Source organism: Petaurus breviceps, unplaced genomic scaffold (genome assembly GCF_028583685.1).
Source record: "Petaurus breviceps papuanus isolate PSGF00001 unplaced genomic scaffold, PetGlider_PUasm1.0 90667, whole genome shotgun sequence".
Lineage (NCBI taxonomy): Eukaryota > Metazoa > Chordata > Mammalia > Diprotodontia > Petauridae > Petaurus > Petaurus breviceps.
The window spans coordinates 8,356,572-8,372,726 of NW_027187302.1; the positions used below are offsets into that span (position 1 = coordinate 8,356,572).

Here is a 16,155-nt window from a genome sequence, read left to right on the forward strand (position 1 = left end):
CACTAGAAGGACAGGGAGGAATGAATCACATCATTCCCCATGCTTGGGAGGCTGTTTCCCTATCTTTGTCTGTTGAAATCTCATGTATCCTTCAAGAAATAGCTTAAGTCTTACCTCATCTAGGAAACTTTCTCTGATCCTGCCAAATTGGAAAGCACTTTACAGATAAAGAAGTCAAAGGCTTTGCTGAGATCATCTGGACCAGGGGCTCTTAAACTGGGACCCTTATTCTTTTAAAAATATTTTTATGATTGTATTTAAATTGCTTTCCTTTGTAATTCTATATATTTTATGTTTAAAAGCATTCTGACAAGGGGTTCCTAGACTTCACCAGAAAGTCTAAGTGGTCTATGATGCAAAAAGGTGAAAAAGATGTAATTAGACCAATCCTCTCATTTAACAGATAAGTTAAAGTGACTTGCTAAAGGTCACATAGATAAAAAGTAGCAGATTGGGGATATGAACCCAGATTCTTGGACTCCAGATCTACTGTTCTTGCCACTATACCACATGGCTTCTCAAATGTCTATTCCTTCCTCAATCCTAATGTAGCACTTTATATAGTATCTTAACATAGTTTGTTTTGTACATAGTAATGGCGTATCTACACATATTATATCCCTACTTAAAATGAGCGGAGATGCCATGCCTTAATTCTATATATCTCAAATAGTACCTAGGACAGCACTTTGCCCATAGTAGGTGCTTAGTGAATAGTGTACAAAGATAATCTGCAAAAAAGTAACAGCAAATGTTTCCTACTTGTCAACATCTGGTCAGCTAGAGTATTGAGCAATTTCTATAATTATAACAGATGTAATATTTTCTGTGGGGAATTGCACCTCTATGGAAGCTAATTGCTCCCGAAGTTTTGCCCGTTCCCACCTGAAACATTTAAAACCTTATTTGATTACAACATTAGCTCTCTCTCTTTCATAATGTATACCAGCAGGTACTACAATTAACATGCACAGATGTTAGAATTGAAATATCCATGTTTAAATAAAAAGAAGTACAAGTGGGAAGGTAAAAATAACTGAACACGTTCAACAGAGTGCTAATCTTAAAAAGAAAGGTGGGTTCACATTGTGCTAATTTAATGGTACTTTATGTAGCATAATAAAAATATCCCACAGACAACATCGATAGACTGTGGAACAAATTCTCTGTAAATGCCTACATGGTGTCCCCTTATTCTCTTCCCTGTGCTGACTCTAAGACTGATTTTTTAAAACTCTGCCCACCTGGCCTCTCTGCTAGGCCAATTCTTAATTTTCAAAATGACCGATGTTGACTCCCCAAAGTAAGGAGGGGAAAATCCCTCAAAGTCTCCAATGCTGTTTCAAGTACAAAGCCCAGACTCAACGTGGTTCACACACTTAAAAGAGAAATGAGTTTTGCAGTCTCTGTGTGGCTAGTTCCAGAGACTTCATCAACACACTCCTGAATGATTGCTGCTTGACTCATTCATTTCACAAATTACATCAAACTGAAAGGCTTGCAACACATGCAGATTCTCTCATTCTTTGGAAATGCCACAGCTACTCAGCTTGTGGAAGGAGGGACAGCACCGGTGCTGGAAGCAGAAAATCATAAATTTCCCTGTGAACACTGCCATGGTCTCTCTTGAGTGTTTCTTCTGGCCACAAACTGACAAACTCTCACTTAATGTGGTTGCAGTAGGTTTAGCAGTTTGATGAAGGTAAGTTTTAACTTGGTTACCTGGCCCACAAGCATCTCTGGGCACCTAGAGAGGATACTGAGCCAGCAGCATTCAACAGCTCACTCACCCTTGCAGCCTCGTGTAAGCAGTGTAGTTTTTCATTTCAGTGGGGAAGCTTTTTATTGCTGTTTCATGAGTTTATATGGAACAGATTTCTAACAAAAGGCAGGAAGATAGACATTCTGGTACAGTATTTCAAGCCATATAATTATTTTAAAAAAATTCCTCAGTCATTCTGTGCTTGTTACCCTTACTGATAACCAAACAGTCTTACTTTCTCCTTCATCTTTCTATCAACACAATTTGTGTGTTGAGGAGCTATATATCCCTCCTCCCCTAATCCCACCCAAGAAAGGGAAAATGCTGATAAACTATCACATGCAGACAAACAGTGCAAAAATCTGGCTGGCTTTCGTGATTTAAACAAAGACACATTTCTTTCCCAAAGTGCTACTTACCAGACAGATGCAAAGATGTGGGCAAGTCCGTCATCAGAACTAAGAGAATAGTTGTACTTGCGCCACGTATTCTGACTTGTATGAATCTTATTTTTAGCTGCGCACAAAGGGCAATAAATGGAAAATCTTATTCTAACCACTACTTTTCTGGGCCACCCACACTTTTCTCCACCTACTGCACAAGTTCACAAATGTAAAAAAAAAACAAAACCCAGTCCATGGTGCATCCTAAGGAGGGATGCAAAGAGGCACCAAAATATGTGACATTTTTCCAGTTGTGTGTGTGCTTTCATTCTCATCTGTAGACAGCAGGAGACACAAGGAAAATAATACAAGACAAGACTAGCTGTTTGTAGACATTTTCATTGCATTTCATATATAGATAAGCAGGCTGGCTCCAGTTAGAACCTGACAAGTTATGTATGATCTTGAACAGATCAAATTCCATGTTCTCTGATCACAGAGAGATATTTCCTTTAACAACTTAAGATAGCAAAGGCAGACATGAATGTAGCTCAGGAACACCTTTCCATATGTTTAGTAAGAAAATACATCCAAATCAGTCTAGATAAGCATGATAAAAAAAAAATCCTTTACATTCATGAAGTAGAATCAGAAATAGTTAAATTTCCCTCAAAAGAAAGATTTCTATTGAGAAGCTCCCCTTCAACTCCAATATTTAAGTCAATACCATTGATATGAATGTCCTTTGTATGCTACTTTTTAGTTCTTTTGTACAACAGTGCTCAGAACTTAATAAGGAACAGAATCCTTTTGCCAACTCCTTTCATACTTGACCTATCTGTTTGCCTTCCACACATTTCCCTCCAACACGATTATTTAACAAGCGTACCACTAAGTGAATTGACTCTATTTTTAGAGAAGGCCACCATGAGAACAGATCATATTTTAAAAAAAATGAATTTTTCTGAGTTTTTCCCCCCTTGAGGCACAGTTTAGAGATGATAGCCTGTTTTTGTTCATCATCTCATTTCTCAAAAAGTTATTAGGCTTCTCTGAAACACCAATTAAAATGCTTGTGCCTCAGAACCCTCTGCAAATCACAACAACAAACATGGACAGCTAGTGGTTAAGGTTTAAAAGTCATTTCCGCAAAAATAATTAAGACACAAAAGTCAACATCTCATCTTTACCTGTGCTGGCTCATTATCCAAAAACTAGAGGAAATGTCTCATCATCCACTGGTAATTAACACAAAGCCTCACAGGACTGCTAGCTTCTCCCAGTGTCCTGTGGCTTATGAGGCACTGATGAAATGAACAAGGAAAAAAAAACTTTTTTGGGTGACAGTCCAGTATCATCAGAACTTCTGGTACATGTTGTAAAAACATGGGTTGTTAAGCATTATGAAAAAGTGGGTCATACATGGCTGAGATACAACTACACCGCCCCCAAATCAGACTCAGAATGACTATGCTATGACAAGGGAGGGAGGGATTTAAACAGTAGCGAAAGCAAAACTTTAATGTGGTGAGGAGTGTTTTAGTTTTTACTGGTTTAGGTTAGAGAAAGTTAATTTCAATGCCAACTACAAAGCCAACAATCTTTCAGTGTCTTTTTGCGATTATGTGAAAAGTATTAGTTGTTAATGTAATGGGAAATTTGGGTACAATGTAATAAACATTCCAATGAACAGTCTTGGGGATCAAATGACACATTCTGCTACTGAGTTGAATGTACTAGTACTCAATCCAGTTGAGTTGACACATGAGGACTAAAGATGATAAGTAAAAAGGGACACTATTTGCATTAGCATCTTGTCCTCAGGAGAGAAGCAGCATAGCATTTCTACATAACAACCGGAACCCCAGGGTTAACAATTTTTTTTTTAATTTTTAGTGAATTTTATTTTTCTGGCTTTCCTCTATTTTTTTTCAAATGCTTTATTAACTTCTGATTTACATCATTCATTTCCGCCAGATTTTGAGTTACAATTTTTCTCACCGTTTTTCCCCTACCCACCGCCCCAAGGGTTAACAATTTTGATGGACTGTATCAATACACCTAACTGTTTGTAGGAAGAATGCAAAATGATCTGTTTATCAGGTGGACAATGAAATACAGCAGGAAACAGAGCAGCAAATTCTTCCAAAAAGAATCTTTTACCAGCCTCATACTCAGTATTATAGATAACAGCGGTAGAAGTTTTGGGGTATCATAATCCTACGGCATGCACACAGCTTTCTGAAACACCTCCCTTAAGAATCTCCTTATTCTTTTGTGTGTATATATGTGTAGAGGTTTGGTTTCCACATCGGTTCTCCACTTACTCTTTCTCAATTTGTTTTATAAAAGCTTTAGGCAAATACTGAATTCAAAATAGAAAGCAGGACCTAGCAATATAAGGCCTCCTTTATCCCCTTAATGGGTGACAGACAGAAGGAGAGGGAGGGAAAGGGAAGGAGAGATGAAGAGAGAAGAGGACTGGAGTGGGGTGAGAAGAGATGAAGAGAGGGGAGAAGGAGAGAAGAGAGAATAAATTAGGGAAAGAGAGATGGGGAGAGGGGGAAAGATCCTTCTGTATGAAAAGCAGATGATTCATTCTAGGACAGCAAAAGCCTCGGGTATTAGGAGTCTCAAGTAGAAAAGCACAGAAAAGAAAAGAAAAGAAAGGAAAAGAAAAAAGAAAAGCATGCAAAAGGAAATGGAAGAGAAACTTCTTTGGAGAGTAGAAAAAGATAAGGAGAAAAAAAAGCTGTCCATATCATAGTGCTGAAAAGCATAGGTCCCATTCCATTCTTGTTATAACACTGAAAGGACTGAGTGGTCCTCCTTATGTTCTGGAAACTGTTGTAACTGAGGAAGGGAACATCACTTATAATCAGCCTACTAGGTGTCAGGGACTGTGCTCAGTATTGTAGAAATATTATTTTAATAGAAAAAAGCAAGTCATCTAGTATGTCTTGAAAATCTTTTGTTTATGTTGTGATATTTCTAAATTGCAGACAACTGGTATGATGGGAAATAAGATTATTCTGGTTTCTCAAAAATTCTGTCATCCTGTACCAGTGGTTATCCACCTTTTTTTCGTGTCATGGACCCATGTGGTGGTCTGGTGAAGCCTATGGACCTGTTCTGAAGATTTTTAAAAATTCAAGATCTAAGACAATGCTATATTTCAGTGGATCTAGTTTAGTAAATAATAAAGATGTAAAATAAGATATGATTTTAAAAATATGCATATTCATAGATCTCCAGAAATCTATCCAGACTCCTTGGTAGGGAGGTCTCTGGACCCAATATTGAAAACCCTTGCTCCATAAAGATCACTGATAACTGAATCAGGGGATGTTTAGACATGGAAGGGATCCTAGAGGCATAAAATAATCCCATAGGGACAAAGTTATTTGCCCAATGTTACAGGTAGCTAATGGAAGAGTTGGATTTAAACTGGGTCTTCTTACTCTAAATCCAGGGCTCTACAACAAAAATACTAACCCTAAAATCATATGAAACATAATTCAATATATCTTTGATTAATTAGTAGACTCCTTAGGGTTCTATAGTGCTTGAAGGTCACACTACAAACACCAGTAACATTATATGGGGGAAACGAGGAAGGATGACTTAATAGAGATTTCTAGTGGACAAAATGTCTAGAAAAAATAGATTTTACTTAGACATCATTTTTACATAATACTATCTGATCATCTTCCCAGTCACTCAGGCTTGCAAACCTAAGTGTAATCCTCATTTCCTCACTCTCTCACCTCCCATATCAACTCTATTGTAAAGGCCTGTTGATTTTGTCTTTGTAACATCTCTTGTATAAACTCCTTTCTCTCCTTGGACTTTGCTGTTCCTGGCACCAGACATTCCATCTCTGGACTACAGGTATTTTCACTCTATCTAAAATACTCTCCTCCTTCTCTTGGCCTCCTGGCTTCCTTCAAGTCCCAGCTAAAATCTTGTATTCTACAAGAAGCTTTTTCTGATCCCCCTTAATGCTCGTGCCTTCCCTGTATTGATTATGTCCAATTTATTTTGTACGTATCTTGCTTGTGCATAGTTGTTTGTCTCTTCTCTTTAGACTGTGAGCTCCTTGAAAGCAGGCACTATTTTCTGCCATTCTTTGTATTTTCTGTGCTTAGCACAGTGTATGGTACATAGTGGATACTTAATAATGATCATTAACTGACTGACTGAAGAGAACAAAATAAATCTACGTGTCGAAAATGCAGCTGATTTGTGAGATATTATTAGTCCAGAGACATTATGTAGAGATTTGGATAGGCTCTGATTTTACTATTAGTAATAATTTTACAACATTTCTATGTGGACTCCTATTAAAAGTGGTGCATTAAGATAGGGTGATACTGTGGTGCCGAAAGCCTTTAAAGACTACTGGCAACATCGATGCTGGAAGTAAATACTTTCTATGTTTCCACAGGTGCTGCTGGGATTGGGAGAACCCTGCTGTTTCACAAACCTCTGGAAAGAACATCCCTGAGCTGAGGGGCAAGAAGCCTCTCCACCCAACCTCTTATTCTGCTTAGATATGGCTTGAAATCCGACTCAGAATGTCAATTCACTCCTGGCAACTTTCCCAAACGAAGCAGCTCATTTAGGAAAGAGTATCATCGCTGCTCATTTGTTTCAATTATTCAGTCGACTTTTGATGACCCATTTGAGGGTAGATTATTTGATGCACAGGTTTTAGGTCTATGACACAGATCAAAAGATTCAGAGATGGAAGGGACCCAAGAGGTCACTTAATTTAAGCCCTTCGTTTTGCATGAGCCTCAGAGACAGAAGACAATTTACTTGATGCCACTTAAGTGCTATGTGGCAGAGCCTGGATTCAAAGCAGGTTCTCTAATTTCAAATCCAGGCTTCTTTCCACTCTTCCACACTCATACTATCTCAAGTCATTTTCCTTTTGTTACTCAGCATTCTTCTAGAACAGACTCAGATGGAAACAGGGGGACACTAAACTGTAATGGCACACTGACTTAGTCTTAGAATCTATGCTTTACTGCATTTTTATTTATTTTGTCAAATATTTCCCAATTACATTTTAATCTCATTTAAGTTGCATTTGGGAGTGTTGTGGGCCACGTGTGTGACACCTTTGTTCTAGGCCACCTGCGCTATTACTGTGTGTTCAGGGAATGCAAACTAATTTTGTGTCCAAAATATAATTATGAAAACAATCCAATTAATATACCCACAGGTGAATTCCAAAGTCAAACAATTTATTCTGGATAATCCATGTCACTGCTCCTTTCCAGGAATGCAAATAATTGAGAATCAACCCTATATTCAACTATTTTACACACTAAATTCGGAATGCAAATACATAAGATGCCTTTTGGAGCTTTTCCAAAACCTACAAGCAATATCTGAAACTTAACATCTGGCACAAGGTACCAGGTACCTCAGGATAAAGAGCAGAGCCAAGATTTCATGAATGGTGGTAAAAGTTTCCCAAGAAATATAAAAATGAATTATGTATCTTTCTATATAAAAAGTAGCATTTTGAGAATATTTCCAGGATATAACATTGAATACAGTGAAATCTCATTTGACTAGAACACCTGAGAAACTGGATGCTTTTTCTGATTGAAGAGTATTAGGAAAATGCTTTTTGTTGAAAATGATTCTAAAATCAACATACGCCACATATCTACATATTAGGATAATATGGGGAAATATTTAACTGTTTTTTTATGGTTTAAAGGTCATCATTCTGAATATTAATTATAATTAGTTTGAACACACTCTGGAAGTTTCTCTTTTTTTTTAAAAAAAAGCAAAGGGTGAAGGGGCAGGCTGGGAGGAGGCCTAACCAATGGGGGCAGAAAGTTGTCCCACCAACCACAAGGGCCACTACCAGGCCTTTCACCAAAGGACTGGGACTGGAAAGAGCAAGATAAGAACCAAATGCAGGGTCCCTGTCCAGGAACGCAAATACTCCTGGGACTACCACTCCATAGCCCAGAAAATTTAAAAAAAGCCCCTCTCAGGACCTCCAAGGACCAGGATGGCAGAGTGAACCCAGCCTGCTCCAACTCAGCCCTCTGACCCTGAAAACATAGTAACTATTGCCCCAGGGCAAAACCCTCTACAGTAAAGGCTTGGGATCCCTAGAGGAAGGGAGTGGCTAGGGCCCTGCCTCAAAATGGGTAGAAAGCAGACTACAAAGACTCTGGAGTCCTACTATCCTCAGAGGGAGGAACCAAACTCAGAGGGAGACAATGTGGACTCCACACCCACAGCTGAAACATCAACAGGGAATGGTCTCAAGCACAGAAAGCTCTCCTAGATGAGATCAAAAGGAACTTTGAAAACCAAATGAGAGAGAGAGAAGACAAAATGAATAATTCTTTTTTTTTTTTTAATGAGCAATCGGGGTTAAGTAACTTGCTCAAGGTTACATGGCCAGTTATTTCTGGGTGTGGTGCTAAGTGGCGGAGCCCAGATTTAGTCCCCAGGTTGTCCCTACACTGGAGCTGGTGCTCTTACTCGCTGAGCCACCTGACCGCCCTTTATAAATAATTTCATACCCTTTGACCCAGCAATACCACTTCTATGGTTGTATCCCAAAGAGATCATACAAGTGGGAAAAAGACCCATATGTACAAAAATATTTATAGCAGCTCTTTTTGTGGTAGCAAAGAATTGGAAATTAAGGGGGTGCCCATCAATTGGGAAATGGCTGAACAAGTTGTGGTATATGCATGTTATGGAATACTATTGTTCACTAAGAAATGAGGAGCAGATGGACTTCATATTTACCTGGAGAGGCTTATACAAACTGATGCTGAGTGAGAAGAGTAGAGCCAGGAGAAATTTGTACACAATTACAGACACAACGTATGTGTGACGACCAACTTTGATAAACTGGACTCTTGTCAGTAATCCAGAGTCATAAGTCAACCCCAAAAGACTCATGATGGAGAGAGATGTGTACATCCAGAGAAAGACTGAGATTGAACCCAGATTGAAGCACACTACCTGCCCTTTTTCGTTTTCTTGTTTGGTTTTGTTTCCTCTTTCCCATTCTTCATTCCATCTGTTACAATCCTTCTTCATAACCTGACTAATGCCTAATGTGAAAGTATCTGCAGATACTATACTTGATTGTATCCCACCATGGGGGGGAGGGAGAGAAAAATTTGAAACTCAAGGAATTATGGTAATGAATCTTGTAAACTAAAAGTAAAAAAATTAATAAAGACCAAAAAAAAAAAAAAAGCAAGGGGTGGCTAGGTGGTGCAGTGAGTGGAGCACTGGCCCTGGACTCAGGAGGACCTGGGTTCAAATCCAGCCTCAGACAGTTAACACCCACAAAAAAAAAAAACCTAGCTGTGTGACTTTGGGCAAGTCACTTAACCTCAAGTGCCCTCCAAAAAGCAAAAAATACAAAACAAAACAAAAAAAGGGAACAAAATCATTGATAGTTTTTTCCTTTATGTTTAAACATCTTTCTTCTAAAAGAAAATTGGAAACCAGGAGGGTGGTCAATCAGACAACTCGAGAGTTCTTGAGTTTGCATAGTTATGGTGTTTGTGTCTTTCTTTGACCACTCCCCCTCGCCCTGCCTCCCACCCCCCACAGTCCCTTCCAGTCAGTATGGTGAGTTTATAAATAGCCAATATAAAGCAGCAATAGCAGGAAGTAAGATTGAGAAGGGGAACTTAGAAGTCCTGTATAAATTGTCCCAAAGATCAAAGGAGCATAATTAACAAATTGTTTCATATGTTAATAAAAAATCACATTCTGATAATATCTTTCAAATCAAGGGAAGGCTTTCTTGTCAGGGCCTTTTGGTCCTATGATATGTAAATCTCAGATAAGTTTCAGACATCTGCAGGAAGACAGGCAAAATACCAAATGGTGCTGATAACTTTGAGATGACGTGGATATGTTAATTTTAAAGTTTTATCTACAACTCTGAAATGATTTGGATATGTTAATGAACTAACCCCAAGGTGGCATGGATAAGAATCGGATCCCCCCAAGACCTATAAAAAGGAGACCCCAAACTCCTGCCCCCTGAGCACTTTTTCATCTAAGGGTACATGCTCTTTGAATGCTCCCCAATCTAATCCATGGTTCTGTAAGTGATTCTCCCCCTCCCCATCCTCTTCCCCACACTGCCTGCCTTCCTCCATCACCCCATGCCCATCCTTACACCACCTTCCTCTGTACTCCTGTCAGGGTGCTGATTTTCTGAATTTTCCTGGGTGTACGTCTCTCCTCAGCTAGTCTCTTCCTACTCCAGTACTTCCTTTACTCAGTATTCAAATTGATCTTCCTAAAGTATGGGTCTGACTATGTCATTTCCCTCTATCCCCCTAATTCAATAAACTCCCATGAGTGTCAATTACCTTTAGGATCAAATATAAAATTCTCTGGCTTGTAAATGGTCTTCCTCTGCAGTCTTCTCCCACCTTACTCCCTTCCATGTACCCTGAGGTCCAGTGACACTGGCCTCTTTGCTCTCCCTCAAATAAGATACTCCATCTCCTGACCCTGGAAATTTTCACGGACTCTCACCTATGCCTGGGATACTCTCCTTCTTCATTGCTGCCTCCTGGCTTCCTTATTTTTCTTCAAGTTTCAGCTAAAATCCAAACTTGTGAGAAGTTTCTTCTGATCTCCCTTAATGCTAGTGCTTTCCCTCAATCATCTCCAATTTGCCCAGTATATATTTTGTCTAAACATAGTTGTCTGCAATGCTGTCTTCACCATTAGACTCATTAGACACCATTAGAACTCTTTGCCTTTTTAAAATATCTACAGTATTTAGCACAGTTCTGGCACATAGTAGGAGCTAAATAAATGCTTGTTGACTTGTTTCTCAATCAGAGATTCTCAAAATTAGAAGATTCTCAAAATTAGTCCTCGGAGATTACCTAGTCCAACCTGGTTGGATATTCCAAGGCCAATCTGAAAGAGAATTTTCTCTATAGCATCCCTCACAAGTGGTCTGAGGGAGAGTCCATTAAATCCTGATGCAGCCTATTGAACTTTTGGAATGCTCTGCTTGTTGGGAAGATTGTGTTTTTTTAAATAGCAAACCTAAATCTGCTCTTTGGAACTTCAACCATTGCTCCTAGGTATGTCTTCTGGCATCAAGCAGAGTATATCTAATCCCTTTTCCACATGACAGCCCTTCAAACTTTTGAAAAGGGATATCATGTCCTTAATGATTCTTCTCAAAGCTAAACAAGCCTTCAAGAGATCCTTAGGTGGAATGAAATTGAGGCTCTTCTACCACGTTGGTTGTTTTCCATTGGAGGCTCTCTAAGTCATCAATATCCATTCTAAAATGTGATACCTAGACCTGAACCCCAAAGGGTAAATATAGTCTTACTGAACTATCCCCTCCCTAGACTTGGTCACCATATCTTTACACATGCCCATGAATGTATTCGTTCGTTTGGCTACCTAATCATGTTAACTCAATATAAATTTTTAGTTCACTTAAAACCACCATGTGTTTTTCAACCAAATGACACCTATCCACAACTTCCCTATCTTGTACTTGTGAAGTTGGTTTTTAAACCCAAGTATGAGACTTTACATTTATCAGTATTAAATTCCATTTTGTTAAATTGAGTCCAGTGTACTAGAATGTCAAGATATTTTTGTATCCTGATTCTGTTATCCAATGTATTAACGGTCCCTCTTGGCTTCATGCCAAATTTGATAAGGATGTGATCTATGGCTTTATCCAGGTCCCATATAAAAATGCTAACTGGCACACTAAGGACAGATCCTTCAGTTACATGATTGGAAACTTTCTAAGCTGACTTCAAACTGCAATTTTTTTTCAGTTGACCAGTTCCAAATCCCCCTAATCATTCTATGCTGTAGTTCACATCTCTCCATTCTTTCCATAAGAATACCATGGGAAGAGGGAAGGAAATACATATTTGTTAAGTATGTACTATAGGCCAGGCACCATGCTAAGTACTTATCATAAGTACTAAGTAACAAATATTACTTCAGTTGATCTTCACAACAACCCTGAGAAGTAGGTGCTAATATTAACTACATTTTACAGTTGAGGAAATTGAGGCAAAGAGGTTAAATGACTTGCCCAGTGTCATACAGCTAAGTAAATGTCTGAGATTGGATTTGAACTCAGTTCTTCTGGTCCAGTGCTCTATTCACTGGAAGATATATAACATAATATAAAACTAGCTGTTTATAGAAAGACAATCAAATGAGAGACCTTGTTAAATGCTTTCCTATAATCTAAGTAAACTATATCTTCAGTGTGCCAATTTGTTTATCCTAAAATTTGTTCACTCTGCCTGATCAGATTTATCTTTTTTTTTTTTTTAAAGTAGCCTATATATCTAGGCAGCTTAGGCATAGGGTGAAGGTACATGGGACATGTTTGTGGGAGAATGCTGTGAAAGGCAGACTTGCAGTCAGAAGATTTGTGTTGGAATCCTAATGCTGGGGAAGGAGAAACAGTAAGTTCTGGACTTTCACCAAAGATCTTCTCCCTTGGGCATTCTTCCTTAACTACTCAGGACTTTAAGGCTCTACTTTTTACACTCCAGTAGGACAGCACATCAGAGGAATAGTAGTAAGAGCAGTACTAACTGGCACACAAAACCTTGTCGCTTTAAGTTGGCCCCAAATACCTTTTCTCAGCAGAGTTGAGAGCATGGAAAACTTCTCTCCATGCAGGTTCACAGTACTCAGAATTCTGAATGGTTTGTTTTTAGTCCCAGGTGGCCTTGCATCTCTTGTCCTTCCTTAAGTGATAGCAATTAACATAATTTACTATTAGAAAACTTCATAGTATTTCTGATTCTGTGCCAAGACCATATTTCCTGGTTCCTCAACCCTCATCCTCCCATTTTAAGTATTTATCAAAGGTGGTTCAAATAAAGTCCCTTGTCTTCCTCAACCTTTACATAAGATAAAACTTGCTGAACTTTACACGAAGCTGATTGTTGAGCACTCAACTCAAGTGTTGCCTATTACCTTGGGGCAGCTAGGTGGCCGAGCTGGACTTAGAGTCAGGAAGACTCCTTTTTGTTCAAATCTGGCCTCAGACATTTACTGGCTCTGTGACTGGTTAAGTCCCTGTTTGCCTCAGTTCTTCATTTGTAAAATGAGCTGGAGAAGGGAATGGCAAATCATTCCAGTATCTTTGCCAAGAAAACACCAAATGGGGTCATGAAGAGTTGGACATGACTGAAAAACAACTCAAAGAAGTTCAAACTCTTTTATCTGGTATTCAAGGCCCTTAATATTCTCATATCCTTCTTCCATTTTTCTTTCCTTCCTTTCATGTACTCTGTGCTACAGCCAAACTTGACCACTCTCTATCCCCTAAACATACCCTGCATTCTCCCACTTCCATGCTTTTGTTCATTATGCTCTCTATGCTTGGAATGTCCTCTCTCTCCCTGCCTGGTGAATTCTTAATCATCCTTTAAAGACCTACTCAAATGCCACCTCTTCTGGGAAGCCTTTCCTGATTTGCTACTTGATGATAATTCTTCCCCTTTCCCAGACCTCATACAGCACTTTGTTTTGCATTCTCTAATCCATTTATTATGTAATGTGTACAACATTGTACATCACGATTATTCATGTTTCTGTCTTCTTACATGACTAGACATCATGGGGTCCCTTGTTATCTCCTTAGTAGGTGACACCCATACAGAAGTGCTCACTGAACTAACAAAATGAATTGAGATAATTTTTTTAAAGCACTTAGCATAGTGCCCATCACATAGTAGATGCTATATAAATGCTTATTTCTTCCCCTGCTTCCCTTATGGCAGTGTACTGAAGGAGCACACTATGCACACATTACTCTTCATGTCCCTGAACTATCTATCAACTTTTTCTTAAGCATGAACTGTATTAGGCAGGACAAGGACTAGAGACTGGTATCTCTTTGGATGGTAAAGTCTTCCTTTGCTGTTTCATTAAACCTGCCTCAAAGCTGACACAGAAGGATCCACTCCTATGGATGTTCAGTCTGATTTGGATGTGACCAACCAAGGGATCCACAATTAGCATCAAGTATGGGTGAGAGAATGCAGTTAACTTATTCTGGGCTTATAAGCTACATCAGGTGGTGGCCAAGAGCTTGGAGAGTCAACACAACATCAATCCTGTTATTTTAATTTTCCATTGAGGCACTCAGACACTCTTACCCAGGGATACCCAGTGAGACAGCAACAGAACCAAGCTCTCTGCTATATTTCTTGTAGGGTCTGAAGTTCTGACTCACTCACAGAGTCACCATCTAGCCTTCTTTCCTTACAGGCAGCAGAAATAGAACAGACTGACATCAGGGGTCACTTGGACTGGAGAGTTAGAGGGCTTACATCTACATGTAAGGCTCATTACTCCCTAGAGAACTTTGGGCAAATTGTTCAATCTCCATGGTTCTCAGTTTGCTCAGCACAGTGCCTGGCACACAGTGGGTACCTAATGAAGGTTTACTGAATGACTCATGTGTAAGATGAAGTGGTTGGGCCAGAGAATCTCCAAGGTCCCTTACAGGCCTAAGATCTATGATCTTACAAAAGCATTTCTAGGCTAAGATGGCAACCTGCATTGATATCCTGAAAACAAAGCCGTTTGAGTTACTGGATCAGCCACCAGCTTTTGTCTCCTTTTTCTGATTTCACGACTTCTGTTTTAGCTTAAGTATTCAAATCTACTTCTTATCTTTGTGGACTGAGTCATGTGTGGCTGCTCAGAGTTTACCTAGGGGAACAAGTTTCTCTTTATGGCAGTAGGTCAATAGGATGCAAAGCTTTCAATACATGCTTGTAAGTGCTGTTTGGCCAAGTGATTAATTTATTTATTTATGACACTTCAGAAATCTCCACATATCTACTTGACTTTAACATGATAGGCCTGATCATAGTCAAGCAATAAAAGGAAGAGAAGAGAATAAATATTATGGTGCCTGTGTGGCAGGCATTATGCTAAAAGCATTACAAATATTCTCATTTGATCCTCACAGCTCTGTTTCTCATAAAGGATTATGATCTTTACAGTTGAGGAAACTGAGGCAGATAGAGGTTAACTAACTTGCTTAGGATCACACAGTAAATATCTGACATTGGATATCAACTTAGGTCTTCCTGACTCCAGGCCAAATACTCTGCTTCTAATAATAAAGATCACAGTGTACTTTTTAGGTAAAGATGACTAGATATTCCCCAAACTTCTTCTAATTAATGTTATTATATTATGTTAATAGGGACAATGAATTCCCAGGTGAACAAACTCCTTCTATCCAGGCAGGTCCTTCTCTGCAATTTAACAGTCTTAGAGAAGTTGTGATTTGTCCAGAGTGATACAGCCAGTGAGTGGTGAAGGTCAGACTTGAATACTAGTCTTTCTGGCTGGCTCTCTGTCTGTCATACCTTTTTGTTTTACTATATTAACACCCAACTTAATTCAGTGAACTAAAGATAGGAGGTCATCCATCATCTGTCCTCTAGCAAAGAATCAAGTACTTAATACATCTTGGTACTTCACCAAAACCTAGAAACTGTGAGAGGGGGCACCTGTCTCCTACCTGTGTCACAGAAGTAGGATAACCTTCCCCAGTGGCTTTAACACCCAATATTACAGCTTGTAAAGACGTCCAGAAACCTTTTGGTGTGGGAATGGGTACACAGACTCAAAGACATTTTACACACAGATCTTTTTTTTTTTTAATATCTTAACTTCTCCATTCTATACTTTCAGTAGCCTGGCATGGATTTTTACTTGCTCTGGTCATAAAAAGCAAATGCTTAATTCCAAAAGTTACATTAATACCATTTTCATCCTTAAAATAGATGAGTCCTGAAAGCACCCCCGCATATAAAACCCCCAAATCCACAAAGAGCTGTACCTTCCTGCTAGAATTAAAAATACAGGTGTGTCTCACTTTGCATAGCATATGTGCTACTGAAAAAAGTTATATGTACATTTCAAATGAAATAGGAAAGAGGAATTGATCCT

The 16,155-nt window shown here is 39.0% G+C and overlaps 1 protein-coding gene and 1 long non-coding RNA gene across 7 annotated transcripts in view; one reads left to right on the forward strand and one right to left on the reverse strand.

The window, feature by feature from the left end:
- LOC138143862 (uncharacterized) overlaps positions 1–6,895 on the forward strand; it is an 83,878-nt gene extending 76,983 nt beyond the window's left edge. For both annotated transcript variants that reach the window (XR_011163811.1, XR_011163810.1), the window contains one exon: positions 6,593–6,895. This is a non-coding gene — a long non-coding RNA (uncharacterized lncRNA). The remainder of the gene's footprint in view (positions 1–6,592) is intronic.
- Positions 1–16,155, reverse strand: part of BACH2 (BTB domain and CNC homolog 2) — a 429,780-nt gene that overhangs the window by 163,351 nt on the left and 250,274 nt on the right. The window lies entirely within an intron of this gene.